The following is a 27,704-nucleotide window of genomic DNA, read 5'->3' as shown; positions in this document are numbered from 1 at the left end:
ATGAAGTAGGCAGATAATTTAAACAAACACGAATAATAAAAGTACGGGTAATACGAGCGGGTATCCGGGTATTTTCAACATATTTCAGATAGTGAGCGGGTACTCGGATACCCGGGTAATTCATTACCCGGTCCAAATCATCAGCTCTAGTAGGGGGTGGCTCCTGGGTCGTTGGGTGACTCGCATTATTCATACAGATTTATGAAACGGTCCGCACGTCGACGTACTGTTCCGTGCGTCCGGCGAGGCCGCGTTCAATTAGCGCACGTTTAATTATCCCTGTGATTTTAATCTAATTCGCCGGGTGAGTTGTTCAAGTTCGATCGCGGTTTTGTACCTGTCGTTTTCTTACACGAGGAAAAATGTTCGATTGAATGAAATAATTATCTGCTGAAACACGAACGATTCAGGAGTTTCGGTCGAAGTTACCAGAGTTCACTCGAAAATATTGAGGTTTCTCGTTGACCGAAACAGAATTCTGGTACTTTCAGAGTCGGGACTTTTGAATCGTTCATGTTTCATGAGAAAATTAAGCCATTTTCGCGATGGAAAAATTTGTTTCCCGTACAGATTTTCCTTTCTTCATCGTCAGGGTTAGACAATAATCTTATTGATTTATCGCCTCGTTCCTCTCTCTTGGTTGTGTACTTGTCTACTACTTGTGATTGTTACTTGATATCCATTTTATGTATGACTATTATCGGACTTCTGCGACAAATAATCTGCGACAATTTCATGTCGTTATTATTTCACAAAACAACGTATTCGCCGTTTTCATCTATAATCTTGTGATCGATCCTCCGCCTGCATTGTATTTCGTTAAATTATATAACGACATAAAAATATAATCCTTTAATTTCCACCATACTGCCTGGAACCTGGTAGCCTGGAAAATCCGAAATTACACAACCCAATATTAAGCGTCCAATAAAGCTGCTGTTGTTGTTATTGTTGTTAAACGTTCAATCTCTGTCGATCGCACACTTTCGTTCGCCACGGTTGTTTGTCGGCCCGATTCCACGAGTGAGAGCGACGTCTCGAGTTACGCGCAGGAGCGATGAGAATATTTTCCGAGATTGAGAAACTACAATATCGCATTTTACACTTCTCCTAATGATATTCGTTACGCTTGCCCGTAAGTCTGCCCGCCAAGCCGCTCTCTTTCTCGCGATATTTCCCGCTGTTCTCTCATTTTTTTCCCCCGACGCATTATCCCTCTCTCCCTCTCGCCCCACCGATATTCGTTACATTGTCTGATTATTGTTGGAGGTATTATCCTGGAACGCGCTGTAAAGCTTCTCTCCGCCTTCCTCCCATCTTCTCTCTTTCTTCCGCTTTTCCTCTTTTTAGCCGCAGTGCCACGAATTATAATGCCGCGGAGAGATCGGCGAGAAGCAAGGAGAGAGAGAGAGAGAGAGAGAGAGAGAGAGAGAGGGAGGGAGGGAAAGAGAGAAAGGGGGAGAGAGAGAGAGAGAGAGAGAGAGAGAGAGAGAGAGAGAGAGAGAGAGAGAGAGAGAGAGAGAGAAAGGGAGAGAGAGAGGTGCGGCTCGTACACTTAGATCTCGGCTCGTGCAAGTTTAAAGTAGTTTGTGTCTAGGCAGGAGCGTATAAAGGCTCCATACGTCGTGTATGCGGGCTCCATAAACGTTCTCGGTTATACCGGGTGTGTTCGTTTATTTACGGCTCACATGTATATACACACGGAGCGCGCACTCTGCGCCTCCGCTTTCTTGTTTTCCAGCCGCACCGCAATGGTCCACGTGCGGATCGCGCGCCCACGCGATTTATCGCTCCGGCGCTTTCGTGAACACGCGCGATGCACCGCGATCGATCGCGAGAGGAACAGAAAACGGAGGAGAAGGGGGGGGAGAGAGAGAGAGAGAGAGAGAGAGAGAGAGAGAGGAAGAAACGGCCTCTTTCGTGCCGCGTCTCGCGGCCGCGTTTGTCCGGATGTTCCGACAGCTTCATAATCCTGTCGTCTTTTCGCTCCTACGTTCGGTGGTGGCGAGGTAACGGTGATGACGCACGAACGACGGAACGGCAGTTGTTCGACGATTAAATTACCGGCGAAATTAATTGTCGGCTTGAATTATCGGCGCATGATCATGAGTGATCATAGCGTATTTGGATGAAAGTGGAGCGGCGCGCTGAAAAATGCAGCGTTAGCGATCAAACTGCAGTTTCACGCGACTATGTATTGTAATACGCGAGAACAGACGTTGAATTACGGTCCGGCGCGCATTAATTTCATTCCGCGTAACGCTCCGTTAAATTATGTTTAGGCCTTCGATCAATACGGGATGTCTGCTCGTCGTTGCCGGCTCCTGCTTACTTTTCTTTCCCTCTTTTTATATTTTCCGTTTTATATTTTCGTTATTGTCATTATGCATTTGTCTTGTATTATTATCATCTTATTTGTATTATTATTTTGTTTATATTATTTATCATGTATCTTTATATTATTATTATCTTATTAATATTTGATTATTCTATCAATATCATCGCCCTATTATTCTATTAAGATCATCATCATTATCATTATTATGCATAAAGCGAGATCAATCTAATTTATTTCTGCAATTTCGCTGTTTCTCATCGCGCAATGTCGCCATAAAAGAATTATTCGACAAACATTTACATAACTCTCTCTCTCTCTCTCTCTCTCTCTCTCTTTTTTTCTTTCTTTCTTCCTATATTTTTCATTTTTCTCGAGTAATTCGTTCGTCGAGATTTCCGGGCGATTACGTCAGGCGTGAAAACACGCGAAAATTATTTCGCTCGCGATAAAGATTGCTTCGTCGTGGGACGAGAGTGTTCCGCTGTGAGTCGCGCGAGCTTTCAGCTCGCGCTCGGCCGGCTCATTAGGGACACCGCGTATTTGGGTAAGAGCTTTCCCGCGCTTTTAGACAGGTCTCAAAGCTTTGACCGTTCGCACGTGTTCGCGAACCCGCTACCTGCCTATCTGCTGCTGCTGCTTGCCTGCGGAAGACGAGGCAGCGGAAGTTGTTCCCGCGACTCGAAGTTGTCCGAATACGCGTGTATCGTGAGTGGACGGACGAAAGTTCGTCCTCGAGTGCGAGAAGAGCTCGACAATTCACCGGCAATTTTCCGTCCAGTTTGGTGAATGCGAGCACGTTGACCGTAGCGTGGCCACGCAAAAAATAGAATTTCTAGAAAGAAGCATTCAGAGAGAAAGAGAAAGAAGACGAGAAGGAGAGTGCGACAAGCTTGCTCTACGTTAATTAATGCGTCACGCAACGTAAGGCGCTTTCGCGTGGAGACGCGAAATCCGTATGAAATCCGTAGCTACTGAGGTATGCATTTTGCTGAAAGCACAGTTGCGGCAACCGAAAAAGCGACAGAGAGAAAGAGAACAGCGAGCCGATATTTCGTCCGTCGTGCAGTTCTTTCGCCTCTGTCCGACGTTTCGTTCTCTTTGTTTTAAGCGTCGCGACGTCACGTCTCGTGCTTTTGGTCTCGGATCGTATTTTTCGACGCTTGCAATTTTATCGACGACCTCTTTAACTCAATCATACCGCCGGCTAATGAAACTACACGAGAACCAGATCGGCGAGTGTGAAGATTTATTTAATTATGTAATTAATTTCCGAAGAGCGTCGCCCTGACGTCCGAGCGAGGTCCGATTAAAAACAATTTTCCTTCGCTATGTGCCGACACCGCTGACGCTTTCATTTCGTCGATATTTCATTATCAGCGGTAATTAATATTTGTTCTGCTGTGCTGCGCGCACCTCGACCGGCGCCATCGAAGGCTGCTCGGGATTTTTACTTGTCGCGGCCGTTTTACGATCGTAAAAAACACGCGTTTCCGTTAAGTTTATTTCGCGGTCGGTCCACTCGCAAAGCGAGCACGGTGATTTTCGTCCGGCATATAAATTCTCTTCAGTGAAATTCGTGTTAGTAGTGAAGAGAAAATGAACTCGGTACATTTTTTTTAAGTATTTCGGTAAGTGAATTTCTGGGAGTGAAATCTTACTCAACACGAGCGAAAAGTGGCGGCGTTTTCACTCGGGAAGCGACAATGAGAACACTGCCGCTCAAAATTGCGAGTGAATGTCTCACTCAAATTTAGAACGGACTTTGACTGCGTATGAGCGAGTTTTTCGACGGTGGAGTGCATCAAATCCGCTCTTCAATTTCGAGTTAAAATTCGCTCGCCGATTCAGAACGGAGAATTCGTTCTACACGAGTGAAGAATCACTCAAACTCGAGTTACTCGGTCGTTTCGTGCTTCGAGCGAATTTTCGCTCGAAGAAATTCGAACGTTGCGCAAATGAAGTTTGCGCAAACTCTGCTCGACAAAATTAGCACGTAGCGAATGCGCGAGACACCCGACACGTAGCAAGCAACAATCTTCTGCTCGCCTGATTTTTAGATTAAGGGAAGAATACGCGCGCAATCCCGTAGTTGTTTCGGGCAGTTCGAAAGTCCCCGGAAATTCGACGAACGACACTCGAACTCTCGACGAGGCGATTCGCGCGCTTTCTCTCCGACGATCGCACCGCATTTTCCTTCGCATCGGAAAATAGAGAAACGTCGATATCGGCGATTCCGCGGGTAATCGCGAATTTATTTACCGCGGCGCGTCGAAAAATTCACAATCCCCCGGTTATCGGCAACATTCCCTCAGTTCTCGCGGACGCTTTCAACCAGCTGACGCGTGTTGGATTATATTTCAAAATAGCATTAAGTATTTAACGCGTAGTCGCTGTATCGCGACGCGACGCCACGCGACTGATATATTTCATCGTGCGCTGCCTCCCACCCTCTCTCTCTCTCTCTCTCTCTCTCGCAACCGGCAAAATCGACGACGAGATAAAGCGCGCAGGAGGATGCGCGAAACTTTTATTCAATTATTCATGAAATATCGATTATTGTATTTCTCTTTCTCTCTTTCTCTCTTTCTCTCTTTCTCTCCTCTCTCTCTCTCTTTTCCTGGTTTATCGATGCAACGAGGAAGCTCGTCTCAACGAAAGAATGCGCGAATGCCGGTCACTCTGGTGGAAATGCGCGCGGCATAATCGGATAGATCGTCCGCCTCTGCCGGCGACGCTTGCAGCAGTCGAGGGTGTCCGCCCTCTCCCCCCCCCCCTCTTTCCCGTTCGATTTACAGCGTTTCGTATTTCCTAAAATAAATTCGCGGGACACTGGCCGCTTTTCGCGACCGGAGATCGGCGATTGCGTTACACACTCGCGTTTGCATGCAAATATGTTGGTAATGGCCGCGATAACAGATCGATAACAGACCGGCGCGGCGGCGCGTCCGTCAGCGTGCTGTGAAAAAGGACAATTCGTTCGGCGTTGTTGCTTCCGAAAATTTTGTCGGTCCGGGGGGGGGGAGGAGGAGATGGTTAGTGGAAAAGCGAGGCATGCGCGTTGGCCGGTTGGCGGTGGCAGTTCTGAAACATCGTGTATAAATCACAAACGCGAAAACGTTCGCGATTCATTGACTCGGCGGCGGCGGCTCCTTCGATGCGTGCATTATTTATCGCGTCGCTAATTGCCATAATTATTTCTCCAATTAAATAGGTCCCGGGCAAATCGACGGATACGGTCGTTAATTATCGACGACGTTCCGCTCGCGATTTTCATATTTCACGTAATCGGCCGCCGCGATTACCGGTCGCCGCGGAAAATTCGCCGGGTCTCGTAAATAATCGCGAGGGGGGGATCGCGATTCCCTCGATTCTACCCACGTGCTGAAGTTTCTCTCTCCTTTTCTCGTCTCGTCCCATCTATCAATCCGCGTCGTTGGGGGAGTTGCGTGTGTGTGACAAAAATCCGCAAATGGCCCGACAGGAAGATTCCTTCCGACGCGCAATGCGCGCTGAGTTGAACAGAGGAGGCTTCGAGTGAACGCCGGTTGATGCATCTCTGAGAATATTCAACATACGAGGCGCTTCCGCTCTTTGTCTCGTGGAAAGCGTGCGCATGTATATGCAAGAGAGAGAGAGAGAGAGAGAGAGGAGGGAAGGTAGAGAGACGAAAGAGACCGCAGGAGAGTAATTTGAATCTAAATGTACAAACGTGCAGGGGCGGGAGAGGTAAATATAAAGAAACCAGGACAGCCGGAGCTCTCTCCAAAGAGGGAGTCGCCCGTGAGTGCGTGCGCGAGAGAGCGCATGTCTCCCTCTCTCTCTCTCCCTCTCTCTCTCTCTCTCTCTCTCTCTCTCTCTCTCTCTCTCTCTCTCTCTCTCTTTCCCACTCTCTCGCAAATTTAGCGTGTATACGCCGGGATGACGCGAGGTACGTGAAAATTTCCCGAGCAGGTCACGTTGTTTAGTCAACAGAAACATAATTTAAAGTTAATATTTCCTGAGGTACGAGCCCGCCCGGCCGTAGTCACGGACGTCTAACGTGGACCACGTTGTCTCGTCATGCAGAAGCGAGCTTCGCAGCGGCTACACGTGATGCGAATTATATCCCGGTAGCTGCGGTGTATTAGCCGTAATGTGATACGGCGGATATAATGCAACGAGCAGCATCATGCAAGAATAAGCAGCAAGAGAACGAGAAAGAGAGCAAAGCGAAGAAGGCGGGGGGAGCGTGCGCTCGCGTGGGGGAGGGGGAGGGGGAGGGGGAAAAGAAGAGCGAAGCAGGAGAGAAAAAGACAGCGCACATCGGAAGCGCCGCCACGACGCAAAAACGCGGGCGCTCGCGGTGAATCGCGAACAACATTCGTCCTTTCGCGAACGAAAATTGAACATTGCACGGGGATGACCGCGTCCGACGCGTCCTTTGGCTCAAACAAGACTCAAACGAGAGTCTCTCTCTCTCTCGACAGACGTCCGCCTGCGTTTCCGCTCGCGCTTCAACCGGCTCTCGTCCATGAAGGTCACGCGGTATTATCTCCTTCTCTTTTTCAACTTCTTCAAGTTTGGTCTGCCAAGTGAACGTGGCAGTGAACGTACTCAAAATCAACGAAACAATCGGCACGTCTCGGCCAAAGTGGGGGCGGAGTTTCCTGGCTCGTAAGAGCCAGGAAATTTACTTTCCTCCGGCGGAGGACGCGCTCGACCGGTTCGTCGTCACGTTAATCCAATTCTTTTTTCCTCGCGTAGATTCTCTCACCGCGAGAGATTCGCCCTCTGGACGAAAGGGTGCTCTCGCTCGCGTTTCTCTTGCCGGCGAATTGCGAAGCGGCGCGGCGGCCGTTCGAAGCGCGAGTCGAAAGTGGCGCGCGTCGGCGGATTTACGCTCGTGGCGCCAGCTTCCCTCAATATGGCGAACGCCGTGCGGTGACGTCATCTACGATGCCGCACGACGTACACACATGCAGAGATACACGTGTCACACACACACACACACGTGCAAGCCAACACAGGGAAGCACGTGGGCGGGTGGGTAGGTGGATGAGCGAGCGAGTAAGCGCGCGCGCGCGGGCGTACGTCCGTCCGTCCGTCCGGCGGAGTCCTCGCGCAGCACACACGAGGCCGTCGTCAGGGCAGGTTAGGGCTCTTCCCCAGCGTGTTGCGGAACCCGTACGACGTCGACTCTCAGCCGCGAGCCGCGCGACACCCACGGCACCCGCGGTAACAGGCCACTTATGCGAGCCCCGAAGTCCTCCGGAGCCGATGGAATACGCGCCGCGCGTTCTGGGACGTTTGCAATTTTACGGGGGTTGCTCTGCCCTCACTCGAGGATTTTCCGGACACTGAGATTTGTCTCCGGCGAGAGCCACCTCCACCCCCGAGAGGCGCTGCCGACCTCCGATATTGATTTTCCGGGGGAAAACAGAATAGAGGTGTACCTATGATATTCCATCGACCCGGTGACTCTCCACGCCCCCTCCCGACGCCCCGGCCCGTCACGCCACTATTTCATGTTTCTCTCTTTCTCTCTATCCTCCCTCCTTCCACCTTTCTATCTCTCTATGTCTCTCTCTCTCTCTCTCTCTCTCTCTCTCTCTCTCTCTCTCTCGTATTCATAATTCCCTGCCGCTCTCCCTCTTTCTCTCTTGCCGGTCTCACTCAATCTCTCCCTGTGTTCGCGTCATCGCCGTGCGAACGAGACGCTATTTAACGTGACTCGTGAGAAAATTATTAAAATCGATCGATATCCACCGTACTGTCTATGCGAGGAGACGTTGCATTCTATTCCGCGGCGTGCTATTTTTTCTGTTAAAACGCGTGACTAAATTACACTCCGCGGCAAAAATGACGGATGATATACGCGCGCGAGCGCTCGCGCGCACGCGTACGCCGGTTGTGAAACAATAAAAGATTTATTTTCGCACGCGCAGAACCCGCGGCCTCGTGCATTTATTGCGTTATTACGAATGCATCGCCGAATTATTATCACAAATTTGTCCGTTAATATTATAAAAATAGAATATTCAACGGAATATCTGCATCGCTGTTTTTCTCATAAATATGTATTATATTTCGGCATAATTATACCGCGCAACAGTGAAACGTTCTATCTCTCTCTCTCTCTTTCCCCCTCTCCCCTCCCTCCCGCCCTCTTTTTTTAAATTCAGTCGCTCGAGCTTGATTACGCGATTTAACGTAATGCATTTTTTAACGCTCGCCTTTTCGGCGAGCCGGCAGCGATCGATGCGCTTTGACGCGGCGCCGCGTTGTGCGCCGTTATCACCTGGATGGAGATGATCGCGATAACTGGTCGCGCCGCGCCGCGCGCTGCAATCGACGAGCGCGATGAATTATCGGCGATCCGCCGCGCCGCGTAACTCGCGATGCAATCTGCGGCAAGACCTGCGCGACGATGAACGAGAGAAACAGAGACTATGCCCTCTTTAACCGAATTACGCGGGCGGAATTTGTCTGGAAGATATTAACATCCGCGTACTGCGAGAGAATAACATACCAGCGCTGCTTGCCCTCGGTTGGGTAAATTCATATCACTCGAAACGTTTGAAGATAATAAAGGGTTATTCAAAAAGAAGGAGCAGATTTAAAATACTTATTTCTAATGAACGACAATAGATAGAGACACATACGATACATCATGGATAGAGGAAAGTTTTAAACCCCCACCTATTAGTTCCATTCAATGCCTACAGCGGCGCTGTTGTTTGTTTACGAGAAAATGGCGACGTCCCAGGAAAAGTCGTTTTGTGTGCTGCCAAGGTCACCATCTTGGTCACCATCTACCCCTTGTGATTTTTATCTATGGGGTACATAAAAGATAGTGTGTATGTACCATCTATGCCTGCTACTCTTCAAGATCTGCGAGATCGAATTGTTACATCAGTGAGTTCAATAACCAGGGACCAGTTACTTCGTGTGTAGCAAGAAATGGACTACCGATTCGACGTTTGTCGTATAACAAATGGAGTTCATGTTGAATGCATAAAATAAAACTTTGAACTTTCCTCTATCCAGTGATGTATCGTATGTGTCTCTATCTATTGTCGTTCATTAGAAATAAATATTTTAAATCTGCTCCTTCTTTTTGAGTAACCCTGTATATGAGAAACTATGTTACGTACGATTGAAATTTTCGTACTGTGCAACTCCAAAATTTATTCCGGATTAAAATGTAATTTATCTCGATAACACAGATGAGATCATCGAAATGTTATGTCAAGTAAGCGCCGTTTACACTTTCTAATATCTTTTTCACACACATTTCTCGTATACAGGATCGTGTCCGGGATCTTTTGGAAACAAAAAATTGTGAAGATCAATCAGATCGAACTGAGAAGAAAAGTCAAGTACCATTTTGTAAAAATCGCAATAGTCATTAAGTTATTAATGATTAAAAATGACCACTTAACCACTTAACGGCTCTTTTAATTGATAATTTGAAAACGTACGTACTTATTTGCAAAATGGTAAAATATTTTTTTGTTTAGAATGATTCAATCTACAGTTATATGACAGTTATTGTGCCTAGCGACAAGTTGAAGACTCAGAGTTCAAAGTTTAATATACTCATGTCTATCGCTAGACACAATAGCCGTCATATAATTGTAGATTAGATCATTCTAAACAAAAGAGTTCTTTATTATTTTGCAAACAAGTACACCAATTTTCAAGTCATCCATTGAAAGAGCTTCTACCTGTGATCATTTTCAATTATTAATAATTTAATAATTATTGAGATTTTTGCAAAATATTTCATTTTTCTTCTCAGTTTGATTCTCAGTCTGATTAATCTTCGCAATTTTTCGTTTCCAAAAAATCCCGGACACCCTGTATATAGATCTATCTTATATAGTTGTATGTCGCTTTGCTGGAGCATATTTAGCAGAAAACCATTGTTATAACCACGCGTATGTAAAAATGTTCTGCGTGCAATAGTTTTATATATATTTCAAGCTCCTAAATTCAATTACAAACACAACAACAAATACAACAGCGCTCTTTGAAATTTCCTTTAACGGAGCAAACGTACGTGAGATACATGCAAGCTGTAAATATTCACGCTAATTGACAGTTCGAAATATCAATCTGGAAATTCGTCATCCCTCTTCCAAATTAAGCAACTCTCCCATTTTATTTTTGCATGTACTTTTGTCGCATAAAATAATTCGCAATTCTGTGCGACTAATATACGATCTTCTTAAAAAGGTGCCCGAATAAAATCGGGTTAATTAATCGTTACACGTATTGCGTCACATAAATCTAGACTTCGGTGTGAATATACATTCCAGTTACTTAGACGCGGTGAATTATCCGATAAAAATCTTATCCGTGTAAGTCGCGCTTTTTGCCTTTAGGGTGAAACAAGCATAGAGCTTTTATGCCCTTACGCTAGAAATAACCCATCGTTAGAGGGAAACTGGACCAAGTTCCGCGGGGATGTACTAGTTCAGCGGAAAAGAACGAGCCTGTAATCTCCGCGGGGCGGTTTCAGCCGCCGCGACCACTACTATCGGCCGACGAGGATCGTCCGTCCTCGCGTCGAAACGAAGAGATACAGTTGCGCGTTGAAGCGCTTCCACATTTGCGCAAACTTCGAAAACCCTTTCCCGGGTATTTATGGGCCGCCAAACTTCTCGCAACCGCGAGTCTCTCTCTCTCTCTCTCTCTCTTTCTCCTCTGTCTAACTTTAACTCTCTCTCTCTCTCTCTCTCTCTCTCTCTCTCTCTCTCTCTCTCTCTCTCTCTCTCTCTCTCTCTCTCACTCACTCACTCACTCCTCTCGTGCAAACGATACTTAAGCTAACCCTGTCTCCCACGAAAATAGGTTCCGCGCCGCGGCGTCTCACGCCGGATGGAAATTTTTCAAGAGCGTCGGGCGGAAAGAGTAACGGAATGCATCTGCGAATCCGCGTTACATCACCGCGCCCGCCGAGCTCGGTTTTCCCCATTCTCTCTCCTCTCTCCGAGAGAGACCTCATCCTCTTTCCCACTCTCTCTCTCTCTCTCTCTCTCTCTCTCTCTCTCTTCCTCCTCTCTTCCTCTCTTTCACGCGACGCATCTCGAGGAAGTGTTCGCGCGTGCTGTCGCTCGCTCTGTGACCCGGTTTCCTTTCATTCGTCTCGATTCGCACGAGGATGAAGGACCCCCGGTGTATACACGTCCGCGTGACGGATCACACACTCGGATCGCTGACACGTGGAATATCACATTGTCATCCCTCTCGCGCGAGCGAGTGAGCGAGTGAGCGAATGAGCCAGCGAGCGTTAACGTATCAATCCTTAACTGCCCAAGTGGAATCCGATGCGTTCGCTCGCTCATGTTAAAATCCTTTAAAAAGCAGTGGACGAGCTCCGAGCCCGGAAACATCCGGGCTATCAGCCCTGACGGGGCGAGCCGGAAAAAGGTGAAGATAACGCGACGGTAACGCGAACATTTCCGATGCGCGGATCGCGGCACGCGGTCAGCCGTCGCTCGACAGAAGTTCGCGTCCCGGCCGGTTCGGATCCGGCGAGGTTTTCCTATCGTTCGCCGCGCGCGCCTTGAGAGCGACTCGTTAGGTAACAAGGTGGCGTGTTAGGAATTCGCGAGCTAACGACTCGCCGGCGTAAAGCGCGGCTTTTCGGCTTTAAGATCCTCTTACATCGGAGACAAAGAAAGTACACTCGGTGTTTCAGCTTCGTTAAGGCGGCCCGACCGGCATCCCGCGCCCTGCCTGTGGATGCTTGCAGCGAGGGACGCTTGACCTTTCGTCGCTCTGGGCAAGAAGTAATTCCACCGGGCTCATCTTAACGAGCCATACGTTCTCTTATTTACAAGAGCCATGTGCGAGCGCGTGCTCGGTCACGAATGATCGAAATAGAGAAGCTTGTTCGGATTAATGACGGCCGTGTAGCTTGAACGACGTGGCTCGGGCATTACGTACGATTTCATGCTACTGTCGTGTGTGTATGTATTTGTGTGTGACATCGAGTCGCTAAAACTCCACGTGGAACGTTTTGAGTTGCGTGATGTAAAATAAGAGCAATAATATACTATGCGGCGCGATATGAAATTGTAATTGAACGTAATGTGAAAATTAGGTAAAATCAGACCTAGCAACATTCAACTCAATTAGTTGAAACATTTTTCACTCAGCACGCGTGCAGTTTATTACGGTCTTTAAACAAGTATTATGGAGTGTCAATTGTATAAAAAATAAGATAAGAGAGTAATACGCAGTACTGCGCGCAAGGCGACTTGACATTAAATAATTAAATGTGACGAAGATATTAAGTGAAACTAACTCGCGGAATTTGATTTAATTAATCGGAACATTCAACTCATATACGCGCGTAGATTTTTATTATTAAGCAGTCTTTCGTTCACGAGCGAGGTACCGCGAAATATCGATCGTCAAATAAGAATAACGCGATACTACGTAAAATTTAATAATTAAACGTGACGTGAACATGAAGTAAAACTAGCTGGCGAAATTTAACTCATTTAGGCGGAACATTTTTCATTCAAGCATGCGTCTAGGTTTTTACGGTTAAGCGAGCTATCGATCGTAAAATAAGAATAACGCAATATTACGTAACGCGCGACGTGAGATTAAGTAGTTAAACGTTGTGTGAAAATTCAGCGAAACCAACTTCCGAAATTTAATTCAATTATTTGAAACACTCAGTCGATTTTCGCGATTTTCACCAAGCGGTCTCCTCCGTAAAATACATAAAAAAATACATAAAAAAAAATATCGCGACGTGTCGATCGCGGCAGGAGGCGTGCGGGGAGAGAACTAAGAATAAAAGAAAAATTTGAAGGAAGCGGAGACGCAGGATACGTACTTCCAGCCGGGGCGCAAGCTCTCAAAGACTTTCCTCCTTGTCTAAATCACGGTTCTCGGGCGGGGGGGGGGGAGGGATTATAAGTTTGGCGGGTTGTTGCCGGTTTACGGGACGTGGCGGCGGCTACGAGTCTCTGAACTCGCACCGTGACAAATTAGCGCGCGCCGGGTCGGACGTCGAATTCGGCCCGACGCGACGGCTGCAGCAGCTTCGGCCCGGGAAAGAATTTCAATGGTAATTCGCCGGGACAGCGAGCGACGCCGAGATACACGCTCGCCTAGAACGAAATTTTCGCGTTACTGCCTCGTCAATGCGCCGAAGAAGCAGATGAAGTTGTAACTCGCGCTTCGCGCGCGCGTGCAGTAATCGTAAAGAAGACGCGCCCGACGGAATTACTGATCGTAAAAAGGCAGAGAGGGAAGGAGAAAGAGAGGACGGAGAGAGAGAGAGAGAGAGAGAGAGAGAGACGATGAGGCTGTGAGAAGGGTCGTACTTGAATATTCGCACCCCCGACGCGGAAAGAGAGGCGCGGAACGCTCGCGGGCGCGTAAAACGCGCTTTCCGCATACGGCGGTATCCATTTTCGGATCCCGGTGGCGCCGCGCCTCTCATATCAGTCGGCAAAGTGCGCGGGAGCTATCGATCAGCGAGTTTGACGCCGCTCGTAGAAATGCAATAAGTAGCGCGGGCGAATTGAAACAAATTTAATAAGAGCGGCGCAGCCGCGGTTAGGCGCCGCGGATAGTTCGAAACTCGATATTAGCTCGGCGTGTTCCAACTTCCGAACGTGCCGAAGCGCACCAATCTGAATTATACATTACGATCCTGCGTGTGCGAAGAGTCCGAGAGGCGGAATTATCGCGCCGGCCGCGCGAGGCTCCGTGTTAGGCGATCCGAGACGAGATTTTAGTTCCGCGTTAATTCTGCCGCTAATCTTCGCCCGTTGCCGTTTCTCCTACACTGCGTCTCGCTCGGAGTGACTCTCTTATTCGGGGATTTCTAGACGTTCGATTAGTTTGATCCGTCCATCCGCGCGTTTCATTTTTATTCCTCACTTCGGTAAGCATGCTATTAATTACGTAAATTACTCGACTCTGCAGACGGAATGAATGAGATGCGAGAAATAAACATGAAATATTTATGCCCCGTGTTCGACGGAAGGAACAGGGTTAAACGCAGAACCAACATTTCAGCTCGGGGGGAAGTTCGCGGAAATGGAAAAGTCGAAAAGGTTTTCTCCGTGTGTTGAGGCTTGAGGAAATATTTACTCAAGAATCATTTGTAATACTCGATTGTGTCTCGACGTCCCGTCCGCATTTGATCTCTATTTTTAATTCCACCAAGCAGCGTAACAATCATTGTAACTTATTCGCAAATAGTGTTGACGTAGTCTTTCTGTTAAGACGACACGGTTTGACGATACGCTGGGATTTACGACACAGCCGCTTTTCTCGCTTATATACAGGATGGGAAAAAGGACCTCATGAATAATTTTGAAGATATGCAAGACAGAAAAAATGTTAAGTACAGAAGTGATAGAGTTTTAAGTGACGTGTTACATAGCAATATTATATACAATAACTTTGAACAGAGTCATTAAGAAAGATCACCTTGTATTTTCTAAATAGAAACCTCCATTTTTTATTATATCATCTTTTTCTACCGATTAATCTGAACGACTTTTGTGTGAAACATTTTTTATTTGACTAATATTTTTTGGGATATTTAAGGAAAACTTGGTAACTTTTTTAATATTCTGCTTACGATATCTCGGATAACTACTTGTCGGAAGAAAAAGTGATACTAGACTCTTTTACTCTATGAATATGTTATAATAATGCCGTAACTCTTGTTAACTCGATGACCTTTGGAGATTTCAAAATCATCCAGTTAACAAAAGTTAAGGTACTATTGTAACAGCATATTCTTGAGATCGACTAAAGTAAAAAATCTCACACCATTTTTTTTTCCCGACAAATAGTTACCGAGATATAGTAAGTGAAGTATTGAAAAAGTTATCAAAATTTTCTTTAAACATCTCAGGAAATATCAGCCAGGTAAAAAAATGTTATAGACAAAAGTTGCTCGAGTTAATTGGTGGAAAAAGACGATGTGACGAAAAATGGAGATTTCCGTTTAAAAAGTTCAAAGTGACTTTCCCTTAATGACGCTCTTCAAGATCATATTAGTATCGCTTTGTGATCACTTAAAAAGCACCCTGCCACTTCTGTACTTTTTCTCCTGTCTTGCATATTTTCAAAGTTATGCAGGGCGTCCAACCTTTATCCCCCACCCTGCATAGGATTGCGTCGCGATCACATGTTGATATTGAGATGTCCGACAATTTTAACGTTCCGCGACAATTTTATACCTGGCAGCGTCCGATTAGGACCGGAATATCCGCACGGTGACCTGAAAATAATAGTTCGTCCGTTCGTTCCGCTAACGCGAGCCGCTAACACGGATTCCCAGACGCATTTTGCGCCAGGATACGCGAATATATACGCTGCCGGCGGGCGCCACGCAGAACGCTTTCGCGCGCTCTTCCGCGCCGGCAGGCCAAGAGTTGCGGAGCTTATGAAGAAAAAATCCGCCCGGGGAAGCTCGCAACATCGCGAAATGTGTTTCCACCGTAATTTGAGTTTGCGCGGGCGTTTCCGCGAGGCATTAATCGCACCGAACTCTGCGCCGGGCCGCGCCGGTCTGCGCGCGGGATCACCACTTGAGAGCTAATTACGCCGCGCGATATTCCACGCCATTATTGTTGATTACGTTTTACATGCGGCGCTCGCTCGCCCCGTGAATAAGGCTGATCGGACGATCATTATTAACGGTCGGCTTACGAGCGTAATGCCAATGTAACGTGTCAATCTGCATTACGCGAATGCCAGCCACGGCAGTCACGGGGGGGGGTATTGTCGAGAACGACGACGTCGTTAGACGGATGTCTGTCTGGATTTCTAATTGCACGCCCGTCATTCCGACGAATCGCTCTAGCGCGATTCTTTCTCGACGGAGTTTGCTTTGAAAACGTGGAGAGTTTTCCGAGATGAGGGTAAAGATGAGCGCGCGAGGCTGCTCCTCTTCAATCCTCGTTCTCATACGGAGAGAAATTTTCGTCCTCAATCCGGTAAATACTGCGGAATGTTACTCGTACTTTCGTGTAATGGCGCTATCGAGCGTCTGATTGCAGAAACGAGCTGGAGCCAATTCCAGAATGAATTATAGAATGCGGAATCGCGACGACAGTCGGCGATGAGATTTGCAACTCGTTTCTTACGTATTCCTCGAATTTCAAAATCTTGTCGAAATTTAGGCTGATTTAATAGGACTAATAAAAGATGACAAGGAACGAAGAAGAGAGCTTGTCGTTTTCTTTACCCATTTACCTGTTAATACTTATTAAATTATTTTATTTTTGTCCATTATTAGTGTTAGATTATTTTATGTTTGTTTATCACAATATAAATTTTATCCGCAGTCGAACAAATTACATAATTAATACGTCGTTTATTGAAATTAAAAATTAAGCAGGAATGCATATTCCTCGAATCTCAACAGTTTTAAAAATTTAAATCTCGAAATTTAAACTAATTCAACAGGGGTATTAATAAAATATGATAAAGAGCGAAAGAAGAGAGTTTGTCGTTTTCTTTATCTATTTACCCCTATTAATATTTATTTATTTTAGATTATTTTACATTTGTCCATTGTTAGATTATTTTATATTTGTTTATCACGATATAAATTTTATCCGCAGTCGAATAAATTACATAATCAATACGTCGTTTAATGAAATTAAAAATTAAGAAAGAACGCACATATTCCCCGAACCTCAAAATTAAAAAAAAATTTGAATCTCGAAATTTAAACTAATTCAATAGGTACTAATAAAATATGATAAAGAGCGAAAGAAGAGAGTTTGTCGTCTTCTTTAGCCCTGATCCATTTAGCCCTGTTAATCTTTATTAGATTATTTTATATTTGCTTATTATTAGATTATTTTACTTTTGTTTATCACGATACACACATTTTATCTGCAGTCAAACAAGTTACATGATCGATACATTGTTTATCGAAATTAAAAATTAAGAAGGGTTAAATGTGAATGTTATTCATCGGTTATGTGACTTATTCAACCGCAGGCAGGCTCTATCGAGATGATCAAATATTAAATGATACCTGAATAAATATGCTTTTTTAATCGATGGTAAATAACAGAAGACACTATAGTATCGACAGAGGTAACAGTTTTATACAATGTTACAATTCTCTCTCTCTCTCTCTCTCTCTCTCTCTCTCTCTCTCTCTCTTTCTCTCTCTGTATCCCGGTCGTTCATTCTGCATTCGACGGAACGTGCAGAGTTAACGCGGGACCAACGGTCCGAATTGAAATCGGTTCGTATTTTGCGGAAACGCATAGCCAACAATTCGGGAATCGTTCGCAGACATGAGACCGCGCTGAGAAAATAAAATTCCCGTTTCCAATCGGACGACTTCTCCGCGGGAGAGACATCCGGTGATGCGCGACGTGCACGTGGACGCGACGCCTACGGCGGCGCGGCGGCGGGGCGAACGCGAACGACGCAAAACACGCGGCACGTTCGTGTCCGCGGATGAATAACGCATCAGCAATAACAAGCGCTTCGCGGATAAAAGTGCGTGGGTGGTCTTGGCGGGACAAAAAGCAACGGGCGGGCAGCGATACCCTTTCCGGAGCGGCGTCCTCCGCCTCGTTTCCATGTCACTCTTAGTCATCCTCGCCGGGGAACAAGGCACCGGAGGAGAGATGCTCTCGCCGGGTCGCGCAGCGTCATTACTTTCTCATACATACAATTAGCGTGGGACTGTACGCGAATTAGCTACGTGACGTTTTACGACCCGATGAGACGACAGTCGTCGCGGCGCGGACGGTCGTCGTCCGAAGGATGTGTCGTCTCGTCGCGTGTTTAGCTCGCGTTTCCATGCCTCTTCTCTCTGTCGCTTTTTTCTACGTGCGTGTATGTGTGTGTGAGCGCGCGCGTATTACCGGCCACGCCTGTCTATCCTTCGTCCTCCTCTAAAATGTCTTGTAGCGGAACTTTGCGCTCGAGAAGTGACAGTAGAGCGAATTTCCAGTTTGAAATCGTCGAGCGAACATGTTCGTTCAAAACTGAAGAGTCTGACGAGTGCTGTCGTCATCGGCGACACGACAGACATTTGAACGGAGCGTGTCATTTTAGCGTGCGGGAGATTTACCGTCCATTTTTAAGATTCCGGAAGACAGCGTTTTCATGATCACCCCTGGCTGGACTTTCACTCGTTTTCAGATTCTCGCTCGAAGAAAGCGATTCTCTTCTGTCCCGTGCGAATTGCGACATCATTCTTCTCCCCGCGTTCTCGCGGTCATCCATCTTCCACCGCGAGCGCTTAATAAATGACTCCGCCATTACCGCTGCATCGCGCACGTAAGTTCGCCCCAATTACCGTTTCATAGTTCACGCACATTGGCGCGATCAGCCTCATTAGCGTTTATAGCATTCGGTTACGCGATGAATTAGTGTTATTAGACATCGCCTAATATAGCTACCTGAAGCTTTGTCATCCCGCAACAGGTGGTTACATCGAAACGCGGCTATCACGCGCACGAGACGGGACTCGCGCCGAAGAAGATGGCCCGGCCCGCGCGGTCACTCGTCCTCTTTCTCTTCCTCGCGAGTCCTTTACGAGCGACCATCGTCACGATTGTGTCCTGCTGCGTCGACAGCTGGTCCGCCAGGCGGTCGGCTGGCGGAGCGAGACCTCGAGTAACGCGTAAATTAGTGCGGAAGTAACCGGCGCATAGTGGATCAAAACGGTGAAAAAGGTGGACATCGAGCCAAAAATAAAAGTTCGAATTTCACATCTACTAGAATGTATTGTAAAATAGTTCTAATATATGATCCGAATGCAGAACATATAAAGTAATGAGTAATATATGTAGATACTGTAAGCGTCTAAAGTCTCGAGTTTCTGTGGTAAGTAAAATGTGTTAAGCATAAGTCGTCCATTTGTGTTCGCTGTATTTTATATAAATAATTACCGATCCTTGTCTATTTTATGGTACAAAATTCTATGGTTCTTCGAGAACACTTTTATCATATCCGTTGCCAGATTTTGTTATATTTTACACATTTTTCTCTATGATGAATTAGAACGAAATCGTAACTCAACTCATACATGTTTATTGAATAATTAAAAAAAGAATTTCCATATTTGTCCGAGATCTAGGATTTAAAAAAATCATTCATATAGTAAAAAACCGTATAGGTTTCAGCTGCGATCTCGTGCGATCTTTTCTCTTATACATCGTATAGCGGATAGAAACCATCCAACTTATTATGTACAATTGTACATGAATAAACATTCGGTTCGGAGACAGAATTTCGCTCAGAAATCATTTGTAATGAAAATTTCAGTAAAATTTCTGCTTATATTTCCATAATATTTTTATAACAATATTTTTTTTATTGAATTTTAAATATTCCTGTTTGATTTCAAGTCAGCGTCACATAGATAGGAAACAAGACAGAAATTTTTTTCAATCTGTTACAACGGATTGAAAAAGAATCGCAAAATTTCGAATAGTCCAGTTCTATTCATATACACGTAATCAAAGGATTTGCGAAGAACCTCTATGCTGTATTGTTATCCTTGGCTGTTTTCACGAATTTTGTTTTACAAAATCCACTAGTCTTGCAATTTTCTCCTGTGTTTTCATACAGATTGTTTAATCTTAAAATTTTCAAAAATATATAACAAATATTTTATTAATTGAATTTATGCAAGAAGATTTGACATAACTTGCCCAAGGCTGGCTTGTTCCTTATCTTCACGTGGTGCTAGCTATTGAAACTGAATAGGAACACTATATATTTATATATATTCGTTACAATATTATTATTATCAAAATGGTACACAAAAATATTATAAATAAAATATTTTATGAAAATGAATTCCATTAAAACTTATTCCTGCACAAAATTTGGTTTCCGAAGAGAATTTTACTCGATGTCCACAGAATTCGAAGTTTCGATCCATTGTGCGGCGCTTCTCTCGAAGAAATCTCTCTCAAAGCGCGACTTTGGACCGCGTCGTCGCCGCGCGCGCGCGTCCTTCGGCGTCCGAGCGTCCTCACGCCTGGGCTATCGTTTTCGATCATGAATACGTAATCATCGATCATCGATACCCGGCGATTATTACACTAATGGTCCCTGTAATCACTGAGGATGTAGCCTCGGCAATTGTTCCCACCGCGGCCGTCTAATATATCACGTATCGCGCACGCAAGCGGACCGAGAATGGCTGTTAGATTATCTCCCGGGGCGAAGGGCTTCGCCCCTTCGGTTTCGCGCAGATTCGGTTCCGTGCGACACACCGGGCGTGCGCTTTCCGTTTTCGAACCCGCGAACTCGCGTCTCACCGGAACTCACCCCGAGCGTAGAGCGGTTCGGCAGAGAAAGAGGGAGGAGACAGGGAAGGAGCTGCTCTCTGCAGTTGTAAAATTCGTGAATCTGACTCGACTCGGCTTCATTTCCCGGCCTGAACCGTCCAGCATCTGTCGAATAGCTAACAACTAGAAAAATATTTAGAAAAGAAACAATTGTCAACGTTTGAAACATGCGTGACAACGTGTTTTCTCTTTTCTCTCCCTTCGTCCTCGATATTCATTATTTGTTTGTACTTTTTCATTCAGGGCAGCAGTTATTCCAATTTTTAAGCTGGTGCCAAAAATCCAGGTGCCAAAATAAGACAGGCTTCATCATCTTTTTGTTGCGCATCGACATATTGCAAGCGTTGATTATTCTTTCGTAATTATTAAAATATAACACTGAAGAGGGTCGAAACGCGAGGACCGAACGACGTTAACATTCTGACAAAATTTATCGCTTGCAGGTAGATATTCTTTGTTCTTGCTTGCCTTTTAACTGTCTCTCGGGAGCCCGTTTATCCTACATTTATAAGGCTGCTACAGGTTTCACAGCATAAAATTAGCACTGCATAAATGCATGGAGGCGCCGAAAGTCGAAAGTAGAATCGACATTTCGACGAGGAGCGACAGCGTGACGGCGCGGGAGCGAATTACGAATTCGATCTCGCCTGGTGCTGCTTGTGATTTCCTCGCGGGAACGGCCCTCCCTCCCTCGTCTTTCTTTGTCGCAGTCTTCATGCCTGCAGAGAACGCATTTCCCGCTGCGCCATCTAATTATCTCACGGAGTAATCAGGAGCGAAATATGATATTACGCGAACGGTAACCCGATAGGCGAGCGAATTCGCCAAGTTCTGTGGTGTCAACGTGTCAGGCTCGCTACAGGCCTTCGTAACGACTCGGCCATCCTGCCGGCGCTTGTGGCCGGATCAACGGCATATCGAATGAACCGCTCGGCTTCGCTCCCGTTGTCGGGGACGGTTGCTATCGATTTTGCCGTTTCGTCGCTCGGCCAGTGTGCCGACAAGCTCTGCCTCGAGTATTCGCCGCTCCGTCTCTTGTCCCGCACGAAAAATATTCGGAAACGCCGAACTTGATGCGCGATTTCGCTAAGGCCTCGCTGAAAGCTTCAACTGATATCCCGCAGGTCGAAAACGCGTTTATTCTAATCGTTTCCGTTCTAATCGTGCGTCGTGATTCAATATCGATGCGTACAATATGTGACGCGACGCGTCAAATTATCAATATGACGGCTAGATAATCGATATGTGTGATAGATTACCGCACAATCTAATAGCGATGATAAAATAATAAATTGCTAAATATAATGATGGTGATGAATAATGCATAATGTATGCACGCACAGCCAGCCGCGATGCGAACAACTAGAAAGACGTAAAGGGTAAATTTCGGCTTGGTAAATTAATTAATCAAGGCTCCGTTGAAACTTGCACAGAAACCGCTAAAGAGACGTTAATAATTGAAACGAGCGTATATTCGAAATAGCGAGCATTAGCTGGGACCGTATATTAAGCTTCAATACAGCCCCGGTGCAGCTTCAATTAACATCCGCTAAACCAAAATTCGCTGGTCTTTCTAATCGTTCCCGCGTCTGGATACGATATGATATGATATGATATGATATGTACGTCGAGCTGTCAAAGTGATAACCGAATAATCAGCAGTTATAGTATACGCGCACGTATCCAGCAGCGCGATACGATACGAGCAGCCAGAGGGGCCAGTGAATTCCGCGGTCTGCTAAATTAATTAACAGAAATCTTATCGCAGCTCAGTGTGCAAAGGAATCGTTAAAGAAGCGGCGACAGTCAAACCGAACGGCAGTATTTTTCTACCTCAGACATCACAGAGCCCCATTTTGCGGATTAGGTTTAATCTCGTCCCGGCAAAAGACATTTTTATCCTGCCGCTTTTGCGTCGAGAGAGAGAGAGAGAGAGAGAGAGAGAGAGAGAGAGGGAGAGAGAGAGAGAGAGAGAGAGAGAGAGAGAGAGAGAGAGAGAGAGAGAGAGAGGGAGAGGAAATCTCTCGTAGCGAAACTTGGGTTCGAACGGCGTCGCGCGATCGAACTTCTCGCCACTCCGCCGAATCGGCCATCGTCGCTTAAGCGCGTAACGACAAATTTACATAAAACGTGTACGGATGATCGCCGCTTATCGGATCGATTTATGCTCGCGGCACTCTCTGTACGTTAATACGCGAGTAACTTCTCCGGCGCGCCCTCCCTCCCCGCGGTACCATACGTATAATACGTATTTATGCTAACAACCGCCGTCGGCGATATATCGATGCAACTGTGTGCTGCATATTCCCTTCGTTGGATATAAATGCACCGTGTGGCAATACATTCGATCATTCGTATGCACAGAGCCAGTTCGCGCTGTGATCGCGTATCAAGCAAGGATTCGGCTACGTTTATAAGCCGTTTATGCGCGCGATTCGATTTTCTACCTGCACGCTCGCGCGCGCGCGCGTGTGGGTGTTTGCGTTTTTTTCAGTCGCGTTTCCCGATGAATCTGCTCGTTTTTTTCGCCTCTTCCCCCTCTCTCTTTTTCTCTCCGCTTGTTTCTTCCTTCTTTATTCAATCTGGATCAATCGCGCGATGCGCACGATGGAGAACGCAACGCGGCGCGTTTATATTCGCGGGCAAACGCGACGGCCAATAATAACAGTTGTTTCAACTATTTACGCGGAATCGACGCGCGCGGCGTAAATTGCATGTCGTAAAGGGATACACATACAGGGATACCGGTCCGCGAGTTGCTCGAGACGGCAGATTTTCAGCAACTCGCGGCGATCGCGCGCCGACTTACCGGCGCGCCGTCACTGTAAACTGAAGTGTGTTGCAATAACATGCTTGAAGCGTGTCAAAGTATGTCTCCACTTTAGACATACAAAATCAGCAAATTGAATTAACACATATATGTATGTTAAAAGAACATATTTATGTATGTGTTAAATATAATCGTTTGTATGTGTGTTAATGGTTAGGTGTATTAAAATAACACACTTTCAGTGCGTTATGAAAGTATATTAAAATAACACACCTCAAGTGTGTTATGAAGGTGAACTGAGCAACATTGCAAATCCAAGTGTGTTATTTTGAAATGCACAAGCGTGTAAATGAGTGAATCTCTCTTTTACACATTTCTTCCGTTTTAAGTCACGCGTTATTTAACATATTATTATTATTATTATTATTATTATTAGCGTTATTATTTAAGGTACTCGATGATAAACTTCGAAAATATATTAAGAAAACAAAATAGTTGAATTAATGAGAATGAATTAATGAATTAATTTTGCTTGAACGAACAAATTATATAACTGCTGTGATGAATTATCAATTGATTTAATAATAATGATTTAGTCCCTAATAATATGAAAGCAAGTTACTGTTGCATTAATTTGCTCAATAGATACAATACTTTTTCGAAGGCGAATAATCGCCGATTTTGTCGATTTGTGTTTTTCTCACATGTATCTTTTTTAATACACATATGTATGTTCATTTAAACGTGTGTTAACCAATGTTAGTGTGTTATCATGAACACATTACTAGTGTGTTACGCGACTTGGTGTGTTATCCAATATATCATCCAGATGTGTTCTCGGTGTATTTCGATTATCATTCTGTGCTCATTCTGTGCTCAAATAACACGCTCTACGTGTGTCACGGGACTGTTGAGGAAAAGTAACACATTTCTGCAGTGTGTTACGTACATGGTGTGTTACAGACAAGTGTGTTATTAAAACACACTTTTGTCACAGAAAACGAATTATTTTCACGCACTTGGTGCCTTAACGCCAGCTAATGTGTCAAGCTAACACTCAATTTTAACTCACATGTTCCGATGCCTAGTTTTACAGTGATGCGTAGCGCGATTCATCCATTCCGTTTTGCTTGTGGAATCGCGATCGTAAATTCGGATTCGTACACGTCGGAGCGCGCGTCGGTCTAGCGCTTGGAGATTAGATAGATCGACAAAGAGACAGCCAGGAAGAGAGAGAGAGAGAGAGAGAGAGAGAGAGAGGAGAGAGAGAGAGAGAGAGAGAGAGAGAGAGAGCGAGAGAGAGAGAGAGAGAGAGAGGAAAGGAGAGAGAAAATAAAAGCACAATGTGTACGGTTTCTATCTCGCTAACGCAACGAACTCCTCTCGCGCAATTATGGAGCGTACTCGTGTTTTCGGCTGCAACGTGCCGCGAAAGCGAGCGAGCGAGGTTTCGGTTACGATATTGTGTAAGAGTAAACAGTCCATTGAACGCGCCATGTGTGTCTGCTCTTTTCTTCCTCCCGCCCCCCTTCCTCCTCCTTCCTTGCCCCGTCACTTTCTCATAAACCAAAGTACTGGAGGTGCTTTAAAAAAGCTGTGCATCTCATCCGTGCGCGCGTGTTTCGTGCGCGCAAACGGTGCGAGTGTGCGTGTCGAGCGCGCGGGAGGGAGGGGGGGTATTTCAGGACTGCAGGTGGACAACAGGGACCGCGGGTGCGGATCGTGTACGCCCAAATTGGACGGGAAATTTAGTGACCTGTTCCGCGAATCTCGGGTATCCTCCTGCCCCTGCCCCTCCCCCTCCCCCTCCCCGTCGTTGAACGAAGCGCTGGTCCGTTCGGCCGGCCGCTCCCGCGCTCGTCTCTTCCACTCTCGGTGTCGTGAAAAGCAAAACCGTCGGCTCGTCTGTCGTTTACCGAGCCACTTGAAAATCGACGAAAATGCCGCTCGCCGTGTGCCAATCAAGCGACTCTCCGGTCTGTCTGCGAGCTGATGCGAAAGCAATCGGCCGGTCGTCGCGTCTCTTTGCTGTTACTCTTCCGCGACGTGTCGTTTTGACCGTCGACTTGTCACTCCCGCGGCCGAACCCGAAGCGGCCGAGCCCGCTGCGAACTCGTCAGCCGGCGCTCTGCGCGCGCGGTTTGTGCTGCCTTTCCCGCCATCGGCTTGTCACTCGTCGCCACTTCTGCCGGTACCCCTCAGCACCCCTCGTCCGTGTTCTTTTTCGTACGTCACCGTACGAAATATCGAGCATTCTTTCATACTGCATCGTTACATCCGCTGACGTTTATTACTTTGCCGTCAACTTATCAACAATGGCTCGCGCGAGAAAATATCTCAGCGAGGCATGCGCGTCGGCGATCGAACACGGCCGATCCCGCCATGACGAAGCGGGACGTAAGGATGCTCTCGGACGACAACGCGCGACGACAATCGCGAACAGGACTGTCTGTCCTCTGAAACCGCGGTAATTCATCGGGCGCGTCCGTCCCGTCGCGGCGGGCCGAGGGGGGGGGGAAGGGGAAGGGGAAAACGCGCGCGAGCGCGATCGCCTATTTTTCGGAAAATTCTGTCCTTGTCTCGCGCGCTCAAGTCCTTCCCACGGCGCTTTTATTATGTGGAATATACACGCATACATATGCATACACAACGGCGTACACAACGGCCGGCAGGACGAAATGCGACGACGCATAATTGCGCGGTTAACACGCGCGCCGCGGCGGAGTGGCGAGGGACGAAGCTGGCGGGCGCACTAATCAACTCATGCAAGTTAATCGGCTTGTAACGGCTTTATGACACATGGTATACTTTAAATAAGGCATGCCGGTTAGCCGAACTAAATGCATAGCTGACGGATAGCTTGCAGTGCGCGCTCGCGCTCGCGCGAGCGGCAACCTCTTTGCAATCCGCGCGCGCGCGCGCGCGCGTTCCAGCCGGGAATGAAATTTTCGCGGGACAAAGTGAATGCTGGAGGGGCACGAGTTAATTGCGAATAGTTTAATAATGCGCGAGCTGCCCGACCGAGCGTTCATAATGGAACGCTCATGCAATGGTCACCGTTGCGTACACCGGTCAATTGTCGTTCGGCCGTATAATTAGTAACAACGTTATTGCGGCCTTTGATTGCGTAGTCGTAATACCGGTGTGTGTCTGGAAGAGTGAGCCGGCCGGGAAAAAGAGAGGCAAATATCACCGTGGAGAGCGCTCTCCTCTCTCGAAAGTCGTGGTCGCGAGTCTCAACGAGTCGGAATGCTCGCTCCACTTACCGGGGAGAGCGAGAGACCGAGAGCAAGATAAAGAGAAAGAGAAAGAGGAGGGAAAGCCGTGCAAAGTTTCCTTCTACATCCGCTCCTTCGGCGCGGTCGGAGAAGCAATTTTTATCGCTTTTCACGTTAGACGGGAAAGCTTCCTTTTTAAATAGACAAATTTCTCCGGCTCACACGCTCGCGCCATCGAGGAACAGCGAGCGTTCCTTTTCGCGCTGAAGGAACTGTGTACTCGAGTGTCGGCGAGACGTCGCCGTCGCGAAGACACGACGAGAGGACGTCGCCTCGAAAGCAGCTTCGCAAACGAACCCTCAGCGGCGGCGGCGGCGGCGGCGGCGGAATTTCCCGGTGAGCTCGGCTTTGGGCCCGCGCGAGGATCGCGGCGAGACGACGCGTCCTCGCGACTCGTCAAAGCGACGCGACCTGCGCGCCTTTCCTCGTGCTCCGAGAAATAAACGGAGCGAGGTTGGAGTATCGAGCGCGGACGCGATGTCGTTACAGCCACGCAGCGCGCGCAGGTAACGAAGTTTGCCGTGACGCTGCTCCGTCAGACGAGCGAGCGCACGTCACCGGCTCTCGTCGATGTCTGCCTGTGCCGATCGGTGCCTCCAACGAGATTATCGGAAGCAACATGGGCGAGCAAGAGAGAAAGAGAGGGTAGATGCAGGAGAGCGGACGTCCGACTGGAAGGACAGGTCGGCGAACTCGAGGACGAGCACGGCAGGTTTACCAGCGCGCTCGCGGTTGGTTAAACCTGTACAGTCGTTAGCTCGCGTCCACCCCATCGTGGAATCCTCTTAATCTGCTCCGTGAACGTTTGTTTACACCGACGGTCGCTGGGCGAAACTTAAAATCTCGCGGGAGAACGAACGCGCGGGATCCCGCCGCAAATCCCGGCGAACTCGGCGCGGCTTTACCTCTCCGTTTGCGGAGCGAGCGCGGAAAGTAATGGCGCGCTTCGCGACTTCGGTAATCGCGCCGCGTGCCGGACGAGCGTTTTCTTTTCGGACGCGACTGCGTGC

At 47.0% G+C, this 27,704-nt stretch overlaps 1 protein-coding gene across 1 annotated transcript in view; it reads right to left on the bottom strand.

The window, feature by feature from the left end:
• LOC109504216 (uncharacterized) overlaps window positions 1-27,704 on the bottom strand; it is a gene marked incomplete at its 3' end in the record, with an annotated part of 514,465 nt that overhangs the window by 46,000 nt on the left and 440,761 nt on the right. The window lies entirely within an intron of this gene.

Source organism: Harpegnathos saltator, unplaced genomic scaffold, assembly GCF_003227715.2.
Source record: "Harpegnathos saltator strain DR-91 unplaced genomic scaffold, Hsal_v8.6 scaffold210, whole genome shotgun sequence".
Classification (NCBI taxonomy): Eukaryota; Metazoa; Arthropoda; class Insecta; order Hymenoptera; family Formicidae; genus Harpegnathos; species Harpegnathos saltator.
This window is presented reverse-complemented; position numbering and strand designations above follow the sequence as displayed.